At 38.3% G+C, this 18,814-nt stretch overlaps 1 long non-coding RNA gene across 2 annotated transcripts in view; it reads right to left on the bottom strand.

The window, feature by feature from the left end:
- LOC141502099 (uncharacterized) overlaps positions 1-18,814 on the bottom strand; it is a 106,624-nt gene that overhangs the window by 65,431 nt on the left and 22,379 nt on the right. Inside the window, exons 2-3 of one of the 2 annotated variants that reach the window (XR_012472396.1) lie at positions 8,775-8,884; positions 2,740-2,855 (exon numbers count right to left, since the gene is read on the bottom strand). This is a non-coding gene — a long non-coding RNA (uncharacterized LOC141502099). The remainder of the gene's footprint in view (positions 1-2,739; positions 2,856-8,774; positions 8,885-18,814) is intronic. The other variant, XR_012472397.1, reaches the window with a different exon arrangement.

The following is an 18,814-nucleotide window of genomic DNA, read 5'->3' as shown; positions in this document are numbered from 1 at the left end:
TCTGTTCCAAAACCCTTCAATGGAGACTATATCAGGCTCAAAATCTTTGGGACTCCACTCTGAATCCAACTTACAGATTGGTGAGTTCTTGCCCTGGACCCCTGTGTCATGAGAAGCCCCAAACACCCTAGTTCTGACTCACTCTGTTCTATTCCACCTCCACACTAGCTGTCTCACTCTGCTAAGAATGACTCTTTCCTGAGACCTTCCATTCTTCCTCCCTCCTTTTTACAATTCTACTTTCTGTGCTGTCTTCCCCTACTAGAACGTAAGTCTAATACTATTTTGGTTTGGTATGCCCAAAACTTTGGCAGCAACAGGTGATAGAGGCATTGGACCTGGAGTCAAACTAGCTGTTTGACCCTTGGGCAAGTCACTTCTGTTTGCCTCAGTTTCCTCAACTAGAAAATGAGAATACCAGCATGTACCTTGCAGGGTTTATATGAGGACCAAATGAGACAATATTTTTAAAGTATTTAATGGAGTTCCTAGAATATTCACTGTAGGCATGTAATAAATGCTCTATCTAGTGTTTGGCATTTAAGGCTTTCCACAATCTGTAGTCATTTGACCTTTCCTAAGTTTTCTCCATCCACTGTCATTTCCCTTGGGACATAGCAAAACACTCTGAACCTGTCTTTCGCCATTATCATATGTGGCTGTAGCCACATCTTTTCCCTAACCAGACTAGAAGTCCCAGGAGAATAGGTATCATGTCTTATCTCAAACTTTGTATCTTATTTAAAGTCTAGCCTAAGGCTTTGTAATAAGAAATTATTGTTTAGTGGAATAGAATTAGGAGGTTACTGCTCCTGCTAGGGTAGAGTCAACATGGAGTCTTTATCAACAGAGCAGTACTTAATTCAGGCTAAGCGACAATGTAAATAATAATTTGAAAATGAGATTTGTGGACTCTCCACAACACAGATCCTGAAGAGGTGATAAGAGATTTAAAAAAGGAGATTATTTTAGGTGCCTCTAAACATAAACCACCTCTGGATACATTTTTCACAGAGAGTCCCAGGATTCAAACAGAAAAAGATTGTTGGTTGTTAACAACAGTCAGAAAAGATCTTCAGAGTTAGATATCTCCTGCCAATCTAAGAAACCTGAAGCAAAATCAGACACCAGTTGAAATGAACAGTGGAAGTTCAGACCCATTTGCCAAACAGACAGGGGCACAATACCAAGGAAAAGAAAAGAGTAAAACTCTAAAGAAGGATACCTGAAAGGATCTTTTCAATTCCTGTAAGAAAATTGAAAGGTATTTGGAAAGTGATCAATAAATTTTCTTAGCTTTGTGGGAAAGGGCCAATAATCACAACATTGAATTCTATGAAACTGCATCTATGTTACATACAGCACCACTGGATTTCTCCAGATAATCTTTCCTTTTCCGGAGAAGATTTCTCAACAGACCACTACAAAGGAAAAAAAAAACTTGTCTGAAACTTATCAAAACTAAGATTTGGCTTCAAGTTATTGGGGGAATCTAATGGTATATAAGGAGAGGAGGTTTGAATGAGGACTCTCAAGTTCATGATTGCAATACCATGGTAACTGACCTCCTTGCCTCAAGTCTCGCCCTACTACAAGCCATCCTCCACAGAGTCACCAAAGTGATTTTCCTAAGGAACATGTCCTGTCACTCCTCTTCTCAAAACAACTCCACTGGTTCCTGTTATTTCTAGAATCAAGCCCAAAGTGCTCTGGTATTTAAAGAACCCTTCACAATTGTCCTGCACCCCACATCTACATCTTGGAAACCCTAGCTTCATTCAAAGTTGAGCACTAGCCCTTTTCATTATCTCAATAGCTGCTATTGCCTGTCCCAGTAAATGCCCTAAATAGATTGTGTATATACTTTTATATGTATTTATGTTGTCTCTCCCATAGAATGGAAGTTCTTTGATATCTATTTCATTTCCATCTTTGTATCCCCAACACTTAACAATATTTAGCACTGACTCAATCACTTGGTGGTTGACAGCTTGATTGAAATCAACAGTAGAACAGGTTTGCTCATCAGGGTAGTGAACTCCCTGTCAGACAGGCCAGAGAGGGTATTTTTGTACTAAATAGAAAGTCAAAATAACCACTGATAAGGACCCTCAGAGATTCGACAAGGAGGAATAGCTTGATCATAACCAAACTGGGACCTGAACCAAAATCTCCTATCTTCTAGTCTAGTATACTTGCCATTATATCAACAGCCAAAGAGGAAAGAATCAATTCACCTTGGCTTCCTCAGAAGGCAGGGTAAACCAATAGTAACAGAATTCCATGACTGTAAAGTTAGACTGAAACCAAAGCAATTTCAACCTGCTAAATGTTGCTTAGAAATAAAAAAAAAAACTGCCCCTAATGGAATTAAGTCTCACTAGGTTCACTAGTTAAAAGTACGATTTCCTTAAAGGAAATACATAAAAGAGCTACAGCGTGGTCTACTCCATTACTAATCTCATTGACTGACTTTACTTGAGGCATGCCAGCAAATTAGAGGCTCCCAATATGAAAGGTCATCTTTCACAAGGGTTTGGGCAACTATTGTTATTGATAAAGACATTATCAGCACTAGCACTACTGGAATGATGCTACATGGCAGAATAGGCAGAGCAGGAAGATGATGAAGCAGAGTTATTAGGGAAATGCTAAGTAGGCTATGTTGTATAAGACCTCCCTGGGAGACTTACAATGAGTCCTCAGCATGACAGCTCCAATGCCATCAAAATCACTTACCTGGATCTCTATAATAATTAGTCCCACATCTTCGGTGTGTTCAGCAATGAGGAGTTCCTTTGGACCTCTTCATGGAAAGGTTGAGCAGCATCTACTTTGAGACTAAGGCATTCATTCTGGAAGCCAAACAGAGGCATGCTAGAGGCTGAACAATTTACTGGAGAACAGAGGATGTTTTCATCAAGATGACTGGAATGCAACAGTTGAATAATTAACGCACACTTCACAGATGTCTAGGGAAAGGAAGTTGAAAACAAATACAGTCTGACCTATCCTCATGCCTGGGGACTGTGAAGTGGATGCCCAAAAGCCAAGTAAATGCTCTGTGTTGGTGCAATTGAAAAGAAAGTTCAAGAATCAATGATATGCTGACCTTAGAATCAGGCTGCAAATTATAATGTGGCAGGATTACAATTTGGATGTGGGTCAGCATGGGAATACATACACCTCAGGACTTATAGGCAATGCATTCACTCCACAATTCTTCAAACCATACAGTTTACCTTTGGCAAGCTGTAATTATCAGTACTTTTTTTTAAAAAAGGAAAATTGTGGAAAATAGCAAATGGACTATTCCAGACAGTCAGAGGTAGAAAATCTCAGGCCCCATGTAATGTGGACTTTGAATGGGCAGGCAGTCTCCAAGAGCCACTTCTCTGCTCAGCAAGCAAGTGACTAAGTGCTCAGAGGCAATAATGGAGCCACACAGGATTCGGACCAAGCGTTTCAAGGTCTTAAAGTCTGTGATGCTTTCTCTAGAAAAATGGAGTCATGCCTCCCCTCAGAGATGGAGGAACATTGTGGGCTTGCATTTAAATAGTGATTATGTAAGCTCCCAGCACCTGTAGAGATAGAAAATACTTTTCCATCCAGCTTCCCCAATGGGAAACAGAGCTTGGCTGACATTGAGGAGTCAGCTTGGAAATAGATTGAAACCATTTTGTTGCATTGGTTAAGATGAATGTCACTCCTTTCCTTCGTTTATGATTTTGCTTATATTAAGCTTACCAGGTATTCTAAGATCACATAATACTTTTTATTGTTATCAATTTATAGAACATGTCATTAACTATTGTTAGTCACACGCAGGGCTACCTATAACCAAATGTTGTTGCTAATTCTGTCTAGATCCTCCTTTTTCTGACTCCCCTAATTTTGTCTGTCATTCCATAACAATCATCCAGTCCAGGTCCCTGACTTTCCCAAAGCCTGAACTGATGCCCAGAGAGGTAAAGACACTCAACTGAGATCACACAGCTGAGTCACAAATCAAAGGCGATGCTCTTGCCATTATGTCTTATTTCATCCTACTTCATACTGATTTTTGTCTGCTAGTCTGAGGCCTGTTTGCTGTCCCAGTCCAAGTGGTTTCCAAAGCCCTTTTCTCTCATTAACTACCAACTGGCACATCTTGAGAGCAACACATCTGTCTACGCCTCAGCCCTGCAGATGTCTCTGGTGCAGGGAGAGAGGAATAGGAAACTAGTCTCTGGGACATTAAGTCCCGGGAAATGGCAAGGATGAAGGCCTGCAAAGTAGGGCTCCTGCTTAGGGGTTCCTACATCCACCGAGTGATCTCAGATGAACTACTTAAATTCTCTGTACGCCTATCTGTTCCCCTGATATAGCTATGGCCAACAAAGTACCATAGGATCTCCCAAAGAAGGATGTTAGGGAAACATAGTCAATTAATTGATCTAGCATCTTTGCTGTATCAAACATTATGCTAGATTCTTTGTATATAAATACAAAAAATGAAATAATAGGTATTCTCAAAGAGCTTACATTCTTCAAAAGATGGCTGACTCAGAGGTCCTGAGTTCAAATGCGACCTCAGACACTAATTTCCTAGCTGTGTGACCTTGGGCAAGTCACTTAACCTCATTGCCTTGCAAAAACCTAACAAAAAGATAGCTGTCTCATGAGAAAGGTGAAGAGAAGTTTTGACTAGGGCCAAAAGGGTCAAAGCCCTTAATTGTCCTTGAGGCCAAAGCCAGATGAAGCACACTGTGGTCCTATTCCTGTAAAGGGGGAAGATGGTACCTTTTATGACCAACGACAACAGAAGGCCAAGGATTTGCACAAAGACTCTCTGAAGCCTTTAGTGGCCTGAGACTGATATGAGACAACAGTGAGACCCGGTTGCTTACCAAAAGCTACCTAGAATGCTGGCAATATTAAGTAAAGCATCCTCCAGCAAGGGAGGGTGAAGGGAAGAAGGTAGCAAACCATGGCCATATCATGTCTGTAATACATTGTATTCAATTTTGGTACCATATTTTAGGAAGGATCTTGATAAGCTGGAGAGCATCCTAGGGAATTTAAGCAGGATTATAAAATTCTAAGATAAAATATCATAGAGGTTATGTGGTCCAAAGCCCTCATTTTGGAGATGATAAACAGAGGTCCAGAAGGGTTAAATGGCTTGTCTAAAGTCACAGAGCTAGTAAGCAGCAGCAGAATTTGGATTGGAACTCAAGACCTCTACCTTTAGTCATTCAAGACTTAATATTCAATTTCATTTTTGTTTTAGGACATTTATCTTAGGACAATGGACATACTCCTTGAAGGAACCAAGACTGTTTGGCTGACAGTATTAGATCAACCAGGGAAGGGAAGAGTAGAGGCTGCAAGGCTCTATGTCCAAAGGTAGCAAAAGCAGAGGGAGAGGGATTCCCTTAGAACGTCCTCTCCAGGACATTCAGAAAGCAGCAGGATGAGAACCTTGACAGCTCCACAGAGCAACAGTGAGGATCAAATAGCAGAGTGCTGAGCAATGTGGTTCAACCTCATAGATCCCAAACTCAGGATCTCTGAAGTCCCAAAGACACCAGAAAGGGCCCAGGAGATCCAATGTTCTGAACCACAAAGAGTCAGAGAAGGGGTAACCCCAAGAGACAGAAAGCCACAACAGCAACAAGCTCTTATTTAGTGTTTATTATGTGCAAGTCCCTGGGGGAAAAAATAAGTTTACATTCTAATGGAGGAAGATGACATGTAAAAGAAAGATGAAAAGGAGGTGAGGGGAGGAGGTACCTAATGTGGAGGCATGGGACAGGAGCTCAGAAGTATAGCTTAGGGGTGGCTAGGTGGTGTAGTGGATAAAGCCCCGGCCTTGGAATCAGGAGTACCTGGGTTCAAAGCCAGTCTCAGACATTTAATAATTACCTAGCTGTGTGGCCTTGGGCAAGCCACTTAGGTTTTGCCTTGCAAAAACCTAAAAAAACAGTATAGCTTAAAGATGTCAGCACAAGGCCTCAGGGGAAAAAGGAGCAAAAACAAAGGAGGGCTGACCACCCTACTCAAAAGGGCAGTATAAGGCAAAGCTTTGCTCTGGCATAAAAGCCCAGGTCAAGAACTCAAAATAGAGAGATAAATAAGTAAAAAATGTACTGATCTGTGTAAAAATTATTGTAAATTTAACTATATAAGAACCCAGAGATTCAAAGGAAAACATACATTTTCTATAAGGATTACATAAATACCTAGAAGAAATGAAGCAAGAAATAAAAAATTAAAAGTTCTTAAGGAAAGAACTGGAAGGAGAATAAGTACCTTGGAAGAAAAAGAAGTAAAATTTACTCAAGAAATGGAGAATCTCTGAAAACTAGAAGAGAGCAAACAGAAATCAATGACTCCATGAGACAGCAAGAAATATTACAACAAAATCAAAATATTGAAAAAATAGAATAAAATATAAGGGATCTGATATCAAAAACAACTGACTTCAAAACAGGTCAAGGACAGAGAATTTAAGAATCATTTGCCTCCCTGAAAACCATGAAGTAAAAAGAAGCCGGCACACCAGCTTTGAAGAAATTTGAATTTGAAGAAATCAAAAATGAAAACTGCCCAGTTTATTAGATCCAGAAGACAAAGTAAAGCTAGAATCTAATTTTTACATCCTAAAACAAAAATGTAAACAAAAGAAAAAGTTCAAGGAATGTCAGAGCTAAAATCCATGGCTCCCAAAACACTTCATTGTATACAGAAAGAAGGAATTCAAGTATCAGTTAACTGCAATCAGGTTCCCATAACATTTGGAAACTTCAATTAAAAATAGAGATGTGCAGAGTTGAGTTGAACATGAGTTCAAATCCAGCTTCCGACAGTTAATAATTGCCTAGCTGTGTGACCTTGGGCCAAGTCACTTAACCCTGTTGCCTTGCAAAAAAACAAAGGAAAGAAAGAAAGAAAGAAAGAAAGAAACAAACAAACAAACAAACAAAGAAGCAAGGAAGAAAGATTTTGGAATATAGTATTGCAAAAGGCAAAAAGATATAAGCTTACAACCAAAGATAACATACCCTTAAAAGCTAAGTATATTCTTACAGGGAAAAAAAGATCCTTAATGGATTCAAGGACTTTGATGCATTTCTGATAAAAAGATCAGAGTTAAGAAAAAACTCCAAAATACAAACACAAGACTCTAGAGAAATTTTAAAAACTATATTTATTTGAGCAATTGTAAAGTGTTAGAGGATGGTGTGTGTGTGTCCCTTCTCAGTTATAATATCTTCAAAAGGTAATGAGGGAGTCAAATAAAAAGAGAGGTCCTGGGAATAGATTAGCTCTGTTTGAGGGTCTGAAGTGAAGAAAAGAGAAGGAAGGGTAAAAATATAAACAAGTGAGGAAAGGAAGAAGGAGGAGGCAATATTTGCTATTTCTCATAATTGAGATGTATGAGGATACACAAATATAAAGGAATGGGGTGAGGAAAACAAGGTAGGGGATGGAAGGCAGGTGGGCAGGGACAGTGTGAATTAAGAGAGAATAATACCGGGGCCAGTTAGCTGATACAGTGGAGAGTGCAAAGGCCCTGGAGTCAGGAGAATTTGAATTTAAATTCAGCCTCAAACACTTACTAGTTGTGTGACCCTGGGCAAGTCACTTAACTATTTGCCTCTGTTCCTCCTCTGCAAAATCAGCTGGAGAAGAAAGTGGGAAACCATTTCAAGTATCTTTGCCAAGAAAATTGCAAATGGCTCACGACGAGTTGGTTGGGCATCATGGAAAATGACTCAACAACAATATCAGGAAAGAATATTCACAGGTAAGACAAAAAAAATCTCCTGTAGGGACAGTTAAAGGGGGAGGGGAGGAAAAGAGAAGAATGGGCAGCCTCTTAGATAATTGAACAAAGTGTGGTATATATATGAATGTAACAGAATATTATTGTGTCATAAGAAAGGAAAAAAGAGATGATTTCAGAGAAGACTGGGGAGTAAATGATTCATTGTGAATTGAGAAAAATCAGGGGAGCAATTTTTATAATGACAACATTGTAAAGAAAAATAACATTGAAAGACTTAAGTATTATGATCAAAGAAAAGACTAATGATGTCTCCAGGAGTTCTATAATGAAGCATGATACCCACCTCCTGACCGAGGGTGATAGACAGAAGATGCAGAAAGAGACAAATATATTTGGACAGGGCCACTATGTGGATTTATTTTGCTTGACTAGGCTGATTTCTTACAAGGGGTTTTTTTGTTCCTTCCTAACTCTAGGTTAATGAAGTGGGGGTGGGGGTGGTGGAGCAATAATGAGGCCAAGTAAAAAAGAGAGCATTGTAACATTTTTTAAATGTGCAAAAGAGAACAGAAGGAAGCACAAACAGGACAGTTTTGAAAGCAATGTGTAGGATTTATTATGAGGTATTTTGTTGTTTTTTTTTAAAGCAACAAGTGTGTAATAAGGATTCACAGTTTCATAGAGAAAACAGTTTTATGTCCTTTGTGGAAATGTTCTCTGGGTGTTTAAATTCAGAATTTAGAAAAAATACAATTTTTAAAAAGAGTGGGAGAGGAGAAAGGAGGCAGAATCATAAAATCATTGAGCTGCAAAATATCATCTAGTATAATCCTCTGATTTTACAGAGAAGAAAATTGAAGCCCCAGATAAGAACTTAGACAAATTTACCCAGATGGTAATCTCTCATCTATCTCTTCCTTTTGTCATCATCCTCATTCTCACAATCACATCATGCCTAGATGAATCTAATAATGTAACTAGTCTCCCATCCCAAGCTAACCTGCAGACCTAATCTTCTTCATATGCAGTTGGGTCCTTGTCCGTCCTCTTCTCAAAAATCTTCATGAGCTCTTAGTGTCCTACAGGGTCACAGGATCAAAGGATTTCAAGCTGGAAAGAGATAATCAATACAACTCATTCTTTTTCCAGATGAGGAAAAACATCTCACCCTGGCATCTGAGACTCTCCACGTTCTGGTACTTTACCTATTCAACTTTGTCTCTCACTACTACCAAATGTTACATTCAGCCTGGTCTTCCCTTTTCCCTTTCCCTCTCCACATTTATCTAAATTTCTCCTTCATTAGACTGTGAGCTTCTTGAAGACAAAGATTGCCTCCAACTCTTTTTTTAATCTCCAATACTTAGCACTGTGCTTCACCAATGTTTAATGAATTGAAATGAAATTCCCTTTTCCTGTGTGCTAAATTCTTTCAATTTTGCTGTTTTCACTTTGCCTCGTTTCAGAAAAGTCACTCTAAGGGCTTTTTTGGTCACAAAGAATTTCCTTAATACACTTAGAAGTCATAATATTCATGATGTGGATACTGATTCCACAGATCATGTCCTATCAAGGCCTTCGTTGAGCTTTGAGTAGTTGCTCTAAATAAAAAATCTGTCACTTTATGGTCAGGTGAGCTTCTCTGAACTTATCTAGACTGGGCCTCCAACAACAACAGAAAGTCTATCATGGCTATATTGGAAGCCCTTTCAGATGGGCAATATCCATTGGCATAACCTTGGAGAACTCATGATGCCTCAGAGATAAAACAGAATATGATAGATGCAAAAGAAATACCACAGACCATAAGGAACCAGAAGGACAGAGTTTCCAGCTTGGGCTTGGGAAAGGAAAATACCTGCAAAGCTTAATAGAGAAGTTGATATTTGAGCTGAGTTCTAATGGATGGGATTTCAACAAGAAAAGAGGAAAGACAAAATTCCATTTCCCTTTTTACTGCTCTATATAGTAACTTTCCCTGTTTGGAGCTTAGATTCATCATTTGTAAAATGAGGGAGTTGTACAAAATGTCCTCAGAGATATTCCAGCCCTAAACCTATGATCTTATCCTCATATATTAGGGACTGTTATTCAATGTCAGAACTTTACTAATTGCTTCTCCTCTCAAGGCCTCAGGTACCTCATCAGTAAAATGGGGTAGAGTGAAAAGGGCTTGGGCCTGGACTCTTGCACTTGCTAAATGTGTGAACGTGGGCAAATCATTTCTTCTGTCTAGACCAGAGTTGATTCATCTATAAAATTCAATCATTCAATAAACATTCAAGCATCTACAATGTCCTAGGGACTGTGTTCCAAATGAGATGGCTAGGTGAGCGAATCTCTAAGATCCCTTGCAGTTCTAAAATTCCAATTCAGGCTTAATAATGCCTGATTTGCCTTTATACAGAGTTGGTATAAGATAATATATATTAATATATAATTTAACATATAATATATTAATATACATAATATATAAATTAATATATATTAATAATTAATATATAAAGAGATAATAATAATATATGTGAACAAGTTTGAGAAATGGTAAAGAGGGATCATTAGCACTAGTCTGTGTCCTTGAAACTTTGTTTTTAAAATGTTTTTAATTTTTTTAAATACAAATGTTTTTAAAATACAAAATCCGGCAGATGCAAGTCATCCCAGGTACCTGGACAAGTCATGCATTAGAAGCAAGGACATTCATATATTTAACTTCAGGAGAACCTTTTATTTCTGGAAATGGATTTCAATTTACCAAAAAACCAGCCTTTTGAAAATAGAAAAAGGAAGATCATCCAAGCAGGAGTTTGCCTTTTTGAAATAATAACATAAATCAGAGCCACTGGAAAAAGTCCATTAAGTAAGTAGTGAAGCAATGTGTAGGTAAAAAAAAGAACTATTTGATTATAAGTGAACAAGTACTCCTAGTCTCTTACAAGAAAAAAATGGTTGGGTCATGCGGCAGTTGACAGATCATCACTGGGTACCTGGAAATGGAAGAAACATTAGAAATGTCCTTTTTTCCCAAGGTCCCAGAACTTCTGTACCACTAGAGTCCAAAGATAAAGGAGGTTTATTGAGATGCTTTAGAATGAAGTGAATTTAATTATATTGTATTTCTTTGAAAATTATCAGCATTAGGGACGGCTAGCTGGAACAGTGGATAAAGCACCGGCCTTGGAGTCAGGAGTACCTGGGTTCAAACCCAGTCTCAGACACTTAATAATTACCTAGCTGTGTGGCCTTGGGCAAGCCACTTAACCCCGTTTGCCTTGCAAAACCCTAAAAAACAAAAAAAAAGAAAATTTTCAACATATAGCAGGATATATATGTGTTGACCTGTCTGACTTCCTATTCCTGCAACACTGAACTTTCCAAACTTCTACCTATAAATCTTGCCCTATACTAGATGCCAGAATCAATCTTCTCCCTGGCCAGAAGGATTCAAAGAAGACCTTGATCAGTAACTGGGCCTAAGTCACAGTCTCAATGTGGTCATCCTCAATGGAACAGTCAATAATATAGCCACCCTCTAGTTATTTTAAAGGTAGATCTTCAGGAGGCTTGGCACCTTCTTCTCTAACATGTCAAGAACTTTGTGTTCCAAAGACCTCCTCCACATCAATGTTGTCTTTGGAAGATATGTATTGGGGCAGGGAAGAAGGTGAACATTATGTACCTTCTGCCCTTCTCCAATCAATCAATGGGCAAAGGTTCATATTTACAGTTTACTTGGTGCCTAGCTTGAGATGATATACATACATACACACATACATGTGGTATATATGCATATATGCATGTATTTATATACATTATTTAAATATAGGCATATGTATATATATGTACACACACACACACATTATTCCTATCTATTCAATCTATCAATGTGGCAGCCAGAAACTTTTTCACTGTCAAAAACAGAATGTAAAAATTTTTTTTATAAGCTAAAACATTTCTTTCAATAATTGCTTTCTAAAATTGTAAAGCCTGTTCAAGGAGTCCTAAGACATACATTCAAGAATGACTCATGTGAGGTCATTGAAAGCACTCAACTTTGCTTCCTGACTCAACAAGCAGCCAAGGTCTATTATCTGAAGAGCAAGAGTCCACTAGAGAGTTTTTCTGTATGCCTGTACAGAATGTTCTACAGAGGGTCTGGCCTTTCTACTTCCCCTCTAATAGAAATCATGTAGCAGAATAGATATTTACCATTCTTACTCATCCAGGAAAGTTGGCCTTTTCTGAATTGTTGACATTTGCAGTCCTGCACTGACCTTATGTTCTATCACTTGTGCCCCAGAGGAACCTGGGGAAACCAAAAGGTTGCCAGTTAACAGAAACCAAAGAAATGGGAGACTTAGACAACAGCAACTATAGGGCTATAATGTCCATAGCCTAGATTGTCAAATGGAAGAGCTAGCTGACAGCTGCACCCTCTGAGTCATGATTGTACTAAAGATTTCCTTATTGCAATTTATTTTTTCACTCTTCTCCCAGAACCTTAGGGGCAATGAAATTCCATAAAGTCAAATTCTACTAAGTTTTATATACTCCATTACTAAGAAAATCATGGACCTCAAATGAAACTATATGATACTATCCAAGAAAGGTGGACAATTAAATGGTTGAGTGGATAGACTGTTGAGTCAGGAGTCAGGAAGGGCTGAGTTCAAATCCAGCCTCTCACACTAATTAGCTGTGTATTCCTGGGAAAGAGTCACTCATATCTGTTTGTCTTAATCCACTGGAAAAGGAAAAGTCAAACCACTTCATGGACAGTTTGATCCATGGGGTCAGGAAGACACACTAGAACAACATCCAAAAAAAGAAGGTTCCATGAAGAAAACTAAGCACAGAAACAAGACTGGAACTAGGAAACAAAGCTAAATACCCAAGGAAGGAGACTGTATAGCCAGAATATCATTGAGGCAAGAATCCTGGGGCTCAACTATTTTCAACAATCTTTGGGTACCCAATTTCCATGGTAACTGAGAGGGAGTCAGATTCGCCAAGCTAAACAAATCCAACTTGCTGGTTTCTCAGGATCATCCATGTCTTCCAGAATCCCATTTATTCAAACCAATACCAGCTTGTTTGGGATATCCTCAGGTTCCTTATCACTAAATGGGGGGGGGGGGACAAATTGTTATCTAGAGTTATGTAGATCAGAGTTTCTTAACTTATTTTTATCATGGTAGCCCTGAGCAGTCTCATAGAGCCTATGGGCCCACTTCCAGAATAATATTTTTAAATAACTGAAGGAAATATCGAGTTCCAATTAGAATTTTTTTTTAGATTTTTTGCAAGGCAAGTGGGGTTAAGTGGCTTGCCCAAGGCCACACAGCTAGGTAATTATTAAGGGTCTGAGGTCGGATTTGAACTCAGGTCCTTCTGATTCCAGGGCCGGTGCTCTATCCACTGCACCACCTAGCCGCCCCCCAATTAGAATTTAGTGAAAATAAAAATACACTTTTCCCCCACTTAAGTTTGTGGACCTCCTGTAATCAAACTACATATTTCTCCTGCACTAGAAGATTTCAAAGGTGCCTTCCAGATTTGCATTTGATGATCCTAAATCTCGCATACAACAGCTAGGTGCATCAGTGGAGAGACTATTGGAATTGAAGTCTGGAAGACCTGAGTTTCAGTCTTGCTTCAGTCACTTAGTCATTTATGTGGTTCTATCTAGGAAGGTAGCCATCTTATTTCTGTCTGCCTCACTATCTCATCTGTAAAATGGAGATAATAATAGCCCCTACCTCACAGGGTTGATAGGAAGAACCGATGGGATAATATAGATAAAGTGCTCACAAAACTTTAAAGCACAATAGAATACTAGTTACTAGCATTAGTATTATTAAGATGCCTCTACTTGGGGTCTTATGGGTGATATTGCCACCTAGTGGAAGATGGTCACAATAAGCAGTAAAGACAATAGTAAAGAGGGAATTCAAATAAACAAAATTTTTTAAAAATACACAGGAAAACAAAGATCATAGGAAACATCACAAAAATGGTAACAACAAGTTAAGGATAAAAATATCCTGAACCTGTTTCCAAATTCTAATGGCTGACAATGGTTTGTTAGGAATTAATATGCATTAATGTAATGGGTCACTTTCATTCAGATAGTGAAGTTTGATAGTCCATATCTTCTTCTAAAAATCCATGAATTAGCATACTTTCCAGTTTCCTTATCTCTGTTCAGTCTGCTCCCTCTTCCTAGAAGACATCCCCTCCCCTAACTCTGTCTGTTCAAATCTTATCCATGATAAATACCTCTCTGATAGAACTTAATACATTATATCTGGTAATAATAATAATAATAATAACAATAATAACATGTACCAAAACCACAGAGTCACAGCACGGTTCAAATCTACGTCTCCTAATTCCTGGTAAAAAAATATTTACACTATAGTCTATGTTATCTTCTAGATTGAAAGCTTCTCAAAATCAATCACAGCTTGTTAGGGCTATGAAAAGAAAGGTTCCAGGAAGCTGGCACTGCTTTTCACTGTATCTTTGTACTCACAGTTCCTCACTCATAGGGAGCTCTATAAATGCTTGTTAGAGCAGATAGTGAGCTGAAAGAAATCTTGGAAATCATCTAATACAATTAGTATTTTACAGTTACAAAATCTGAAGGCCAGAGAAGGGGAGTGATTTGTCCAAGGTCACTGAACTGGTTTGTGACAGAGACAAGAAAAGCATCCAAGTCTCCTGATCCCTATTCCACTGTCCCTCCCACTCTGCTCTGCATCTCCTAGGAGCCAGGACAACATCTTTCTTATAGTTATTGAATAGCTACTCTTTGTTAGATAAATATATATGTATATTGTTTATTTAATTTTGTCTAGATACTTTTGAAAATTTTATTCCCTCACTTTCAAAACCTGTCCCCATACCCTTCTCATGCCATGTGACTCCTGACTATGTTCTCCCAGAAAGTCTCAAGAAAAGATCCATTAGAAACTTACTTCAATTAATGGTTTCTGAGATTATTTCTCTCATGTAATAAAGGAATACCAATGAAACGTTTTTACTATATAAATACTGCAAAATCTCTTTTCTTCGTTTTGTTCTGATGTGACATTTCCCAACTAATTCCCAAAGAAACCCTCTCCCACAACTACATTATACCCCCACACAAAAATTAAGTCGAGCAAAACTACTTTACAGCAATTGCCAACTTCATCAGCGTAAATGTCTCAGAGATGTCTGAACTGCATTTCTGTGTACAATCGTTTACAAAGACTATCACTAACAATGACGCTAGGTGGCGCAATGGATAGAGCATAGGACCTCTGGCTATCATGTCAGCAAAATCTGGCATCAGACACTAGCTGTGTGATACCCTGGGCAAGTCACTTAACCCTGCATGTCTCGGTTTCCTCATCTGTAAAATGAGCTGGAGAAGAAAATGGCAAACCACTCCAAGATCTTTGCCAAAAGAAACCCAAATGGGGTTATGAAGAGTCAGACTTGTCAGATATATGTCAGTCACTGTTCTAAGGATGAAGAGATTATAAGTTATATCACTGGCAGCAGAATCCAATCTGATAAATAAACTTGAAAAACCATTATTGAGCCATTATTAACAAAGGTAAAATCATAAGGAAAGCATTTTTTTTATTAAAATATTCATTCTGAAAACCAATTTCTTTTTTTTTTTTTTGCAAGGGAATGGGGTTAAGTGACTTGCCCAAGGCCACAACAGGTAATTATTGTGTCTGAGGTTGAATTTGAACTCAGGTACTCCTGACTCCAGGGCCGGTGCTCTATCCACTGTGCCACCTAGCCGCCCCTGAAAACCAATTTCTAGGCTGCCCTTTATACTAAAAATGATACTGAACATTATCTTAAGAAAAAACAAAAAATCATGCAAAATTCAGTACAACCTAAAGCCAACCATAGAATTTTTATCATCTGACTCTTTCCTTTCAAGAACTGTTTTTCGAACTTTGTATTTTACTGTTTATGTTTTCAAAATTAGATAAACAGTAACTAAGTATGGGCTTGAGGTCACCCAGGCTACCACTAGTGCTCAGTGTACCTACGTATTTGACAAAAAGGTTTCTACTAAAAATGTCACTATGTCTACTTATTTCAAGTAACCTTTTTAAATGTCAAGTCAAAGTATAAAGAATTTGGACCTGTAGACTTAATGGAAGGATGGTCAATTGATGTCAAAAGCATCCTATGAATCTTTAGAGCCACATTCTGTACATTTCCTCTGAAAAGTCAGGGTTTGTCATTTTTCAGTTTAATTCATTTTTTGCTTAACAATGACCATATTTTTGAAGGTCCTAAAAGCTTGCGTCAATTCCCTGGGGCAGCACAACCTAGATGGATTATTGCTTCTTGTCCTTTGTTATTGAAGAAGACCAAATCGACATCACTATGCTAAATATGAGTTAGAATGTGTCAGACTGTGGCTGATCAGTCCAATATAAGCTTGGAATGTTCTAGCACAGGTCAGACACAAATAGTCCAGGTGAACATCTTGAGTGCTTACTCTAAACTTCTGTATCTCATGTTTCCTTTGAGCTGTTTCCATTCTACCTTGCTTTTAAGAGCACAGCACCCTTTCTGATGAGGGCACGCCATGCTGGGTGGTCCTGCCCATGTTTGCCATGCTAAACAATCCATTCTAAAGTTTTTAAGAGAGATAATCCCTGTATCGCTTCTTCTCACCCCTCTGTGAATGCTTGCCCTGTGTAAATTCTCCATAAAATAGTTTTTTTGGCAAGTGTATGCCTGGCATTGGAATAACATGGCCAGCACATCACAGTTGCATTCTCTTTGAGAAGGGAGAACCTCTTTGCTACTTAAACAGTCCAATGTTAAGATATCATTAATAAGTAAGGGTGCACATACTCCATAATGTAAGCAGATAGAGTCATTTGCATTTTGTCAGTTTCCCTAACCAAATTCTGGGAGAAAGGAGCTAGTGCTTCCCCTTTCCTAGCTAGGAATGCAGACAACAGAATCACAGAATAAGACAAGACCTTATTGTTAGAAGCTTAAGTCAACTTGAGGGACCTAATGGGAAGGAAAAAGAGGCCCTCACACTTAGGGGGAAGCAGGTGTCTGCAGTTCCCAAAGGCATAATGAAGTATGCTTAGGACTGATATTAGTGCCTTTGGATGTTGATGAAATGATCCAGGAGCAAAACAATGTGACGAACTAGTTATTGTGGCAAAAATATAGTCTAGGTCTATGTCAGATCAAGCCCACTCTCCTCAAAACACAGGCTGTCCTTCCATTTGAAGGTCATATAGTCTAACCCCCTAGATAATATAGACAACCATTCCTGCAAAGCATTCTTACGATTTCTGTTAAAAATCTCCAGGAATAGAGAGTTCAACTTCCTAACTTCCTAACAACTTCCTAACTTTAAGATAGCTTATTATATTGAGCCAGTCTGCCACCCTGTAACTTTTATCTGTTGGTCTTTGTTCTGCTCTCTGAAATGACACAAAAGAAATCAAATCCCTTTTTGACCCATCAGGCTTTCAAATGACTAATCTTTTGCTATCATGGTTCCCTTTCCCACACACTCATCATGGTTCCCTTTCCCACATACTCACCCCCCCCCCACATCTTCTCTTCTCCAGGCAAAGCATTCATAGTTCTTTCATCTGATTATTATAGGGCACAGTTTTAGAATCTATGCTAGTGGAATACAAATCCTGACTGATCCTGTCAAGGTAAAGGCATCCCATCAAGATAATCCCAGGCTGATGAAATTTTCAATCATGCCCACTCTGGCAAATCATCAGGTCTCAATTAAGCAGATCCTTGAAGTTCATCCCCTATGCTAAAAAGGTGTGGGGAAGAGGAACTGGACAAACATCAACAAATTTAAACAAATTTCATTAATTTCAAGACACTTTTACCAAAATTACAAAAGTAATTTGAATCTATAGTTTCTAAAAGTCCTCTTTTGTCAGTAATTTCCCCAGAAAAATGCCACTTTGAGAATGAGAGGAAGATAATTTGGAAATGATTGAAGAGGTCTGACATTTGTTTTCTTTCTTCCAAAAGTTTATGATTTTTAAAGGAGTTTCCTTTGATCATAAGGGCTAGAGAAAAAGAATTAGGGGTGAATAGTAACTAAATTGCTATTAGAGAATCATGTGACTAGGGGAACTAATTTACATGGAAAGTGGGGACCTTATGAGAATCTAGTATTTGTGGCACAATTATTAACTCAGATGGCACAATAATAAAATAACAAAATTCAGTAAAATCATTTAATAAAATTTGGAAGAAGAGGGGTGCGATGGTACCAAAGCACTAATGCAAGATGGTGGCACTATGAATTAGTCAAGCCATTTTGCTTAACTCTGTCCCCAACATCACTCAACTGTGCATGACCTTTGACCCTGTGACATCATTGTTAGTACTAGACCCCAAAGGGACCAGAGAAAGAAACATGAAATAAGCTCGTTTTTGTTATGGGGCTTTGAGTAGTCCTAGAGAAGTGTGTGTGTGTGTGTGTGTGTGTGTGTGTGTGTGTGTGTGTGTGTGTGTGTGTGTGTGTGTGTTGCATATACTTTGAAGCAAGAGTTCTGAACCCTTTTTGTCAGGGATCCCTTGAGCAGTCTAATTAAATCCACATGTGCTTTTCTCTAAAGTATTTTTACATAATGTTCTCTCCTTAGAATAATGCTTTTAAATAATTAAAGTAAATATTCAATTTCAGTTAGAGGTTTGTGAAAATAAAGATATAATTTTTTTCCTATTCATGCTTACAAACTTGAGTTCTCTCTGTAAGCCTCAGGTAAGTAACAATAACGACAGCAGCAGTTGATGGTTCTAAAGCCATTTTTAAGTTTTACCAAGCATTTGACATAGATTATTTCATTTGCTTCCTCAACCTCCAATCTCAAAACTTCTTAGCAAGTGCTATAAAAGAAGGTGTTCAAACATGCTTGAACAAATGATTTAGGATCCCTAAGAAGACTACATTTTGCAACATGTAAAACTTTAGGATTAAAGTCAAATAGCCCTTCCTATAGTTGCTCAGAAAAT

Source organism: Macrotis lagotis, chromosome X, assembly GCF_037893015.1.
Source record: "Macrotis lagotis isolate mMagLag1 chromosome X, bilby.v1.9.chrom.fasta, whole genome shotgun sequence".
NCBI classification, from domain to species: domain Eukaryota; kingdom Metazoa; phylum Chordata; class Mammalia; order Peramelemorphia; family Peramelidae; genus Macrotis; species Macrotis lagotis.
This window is presented reverse-complemented; position numbering and strand designations above follow the sequence as displayed.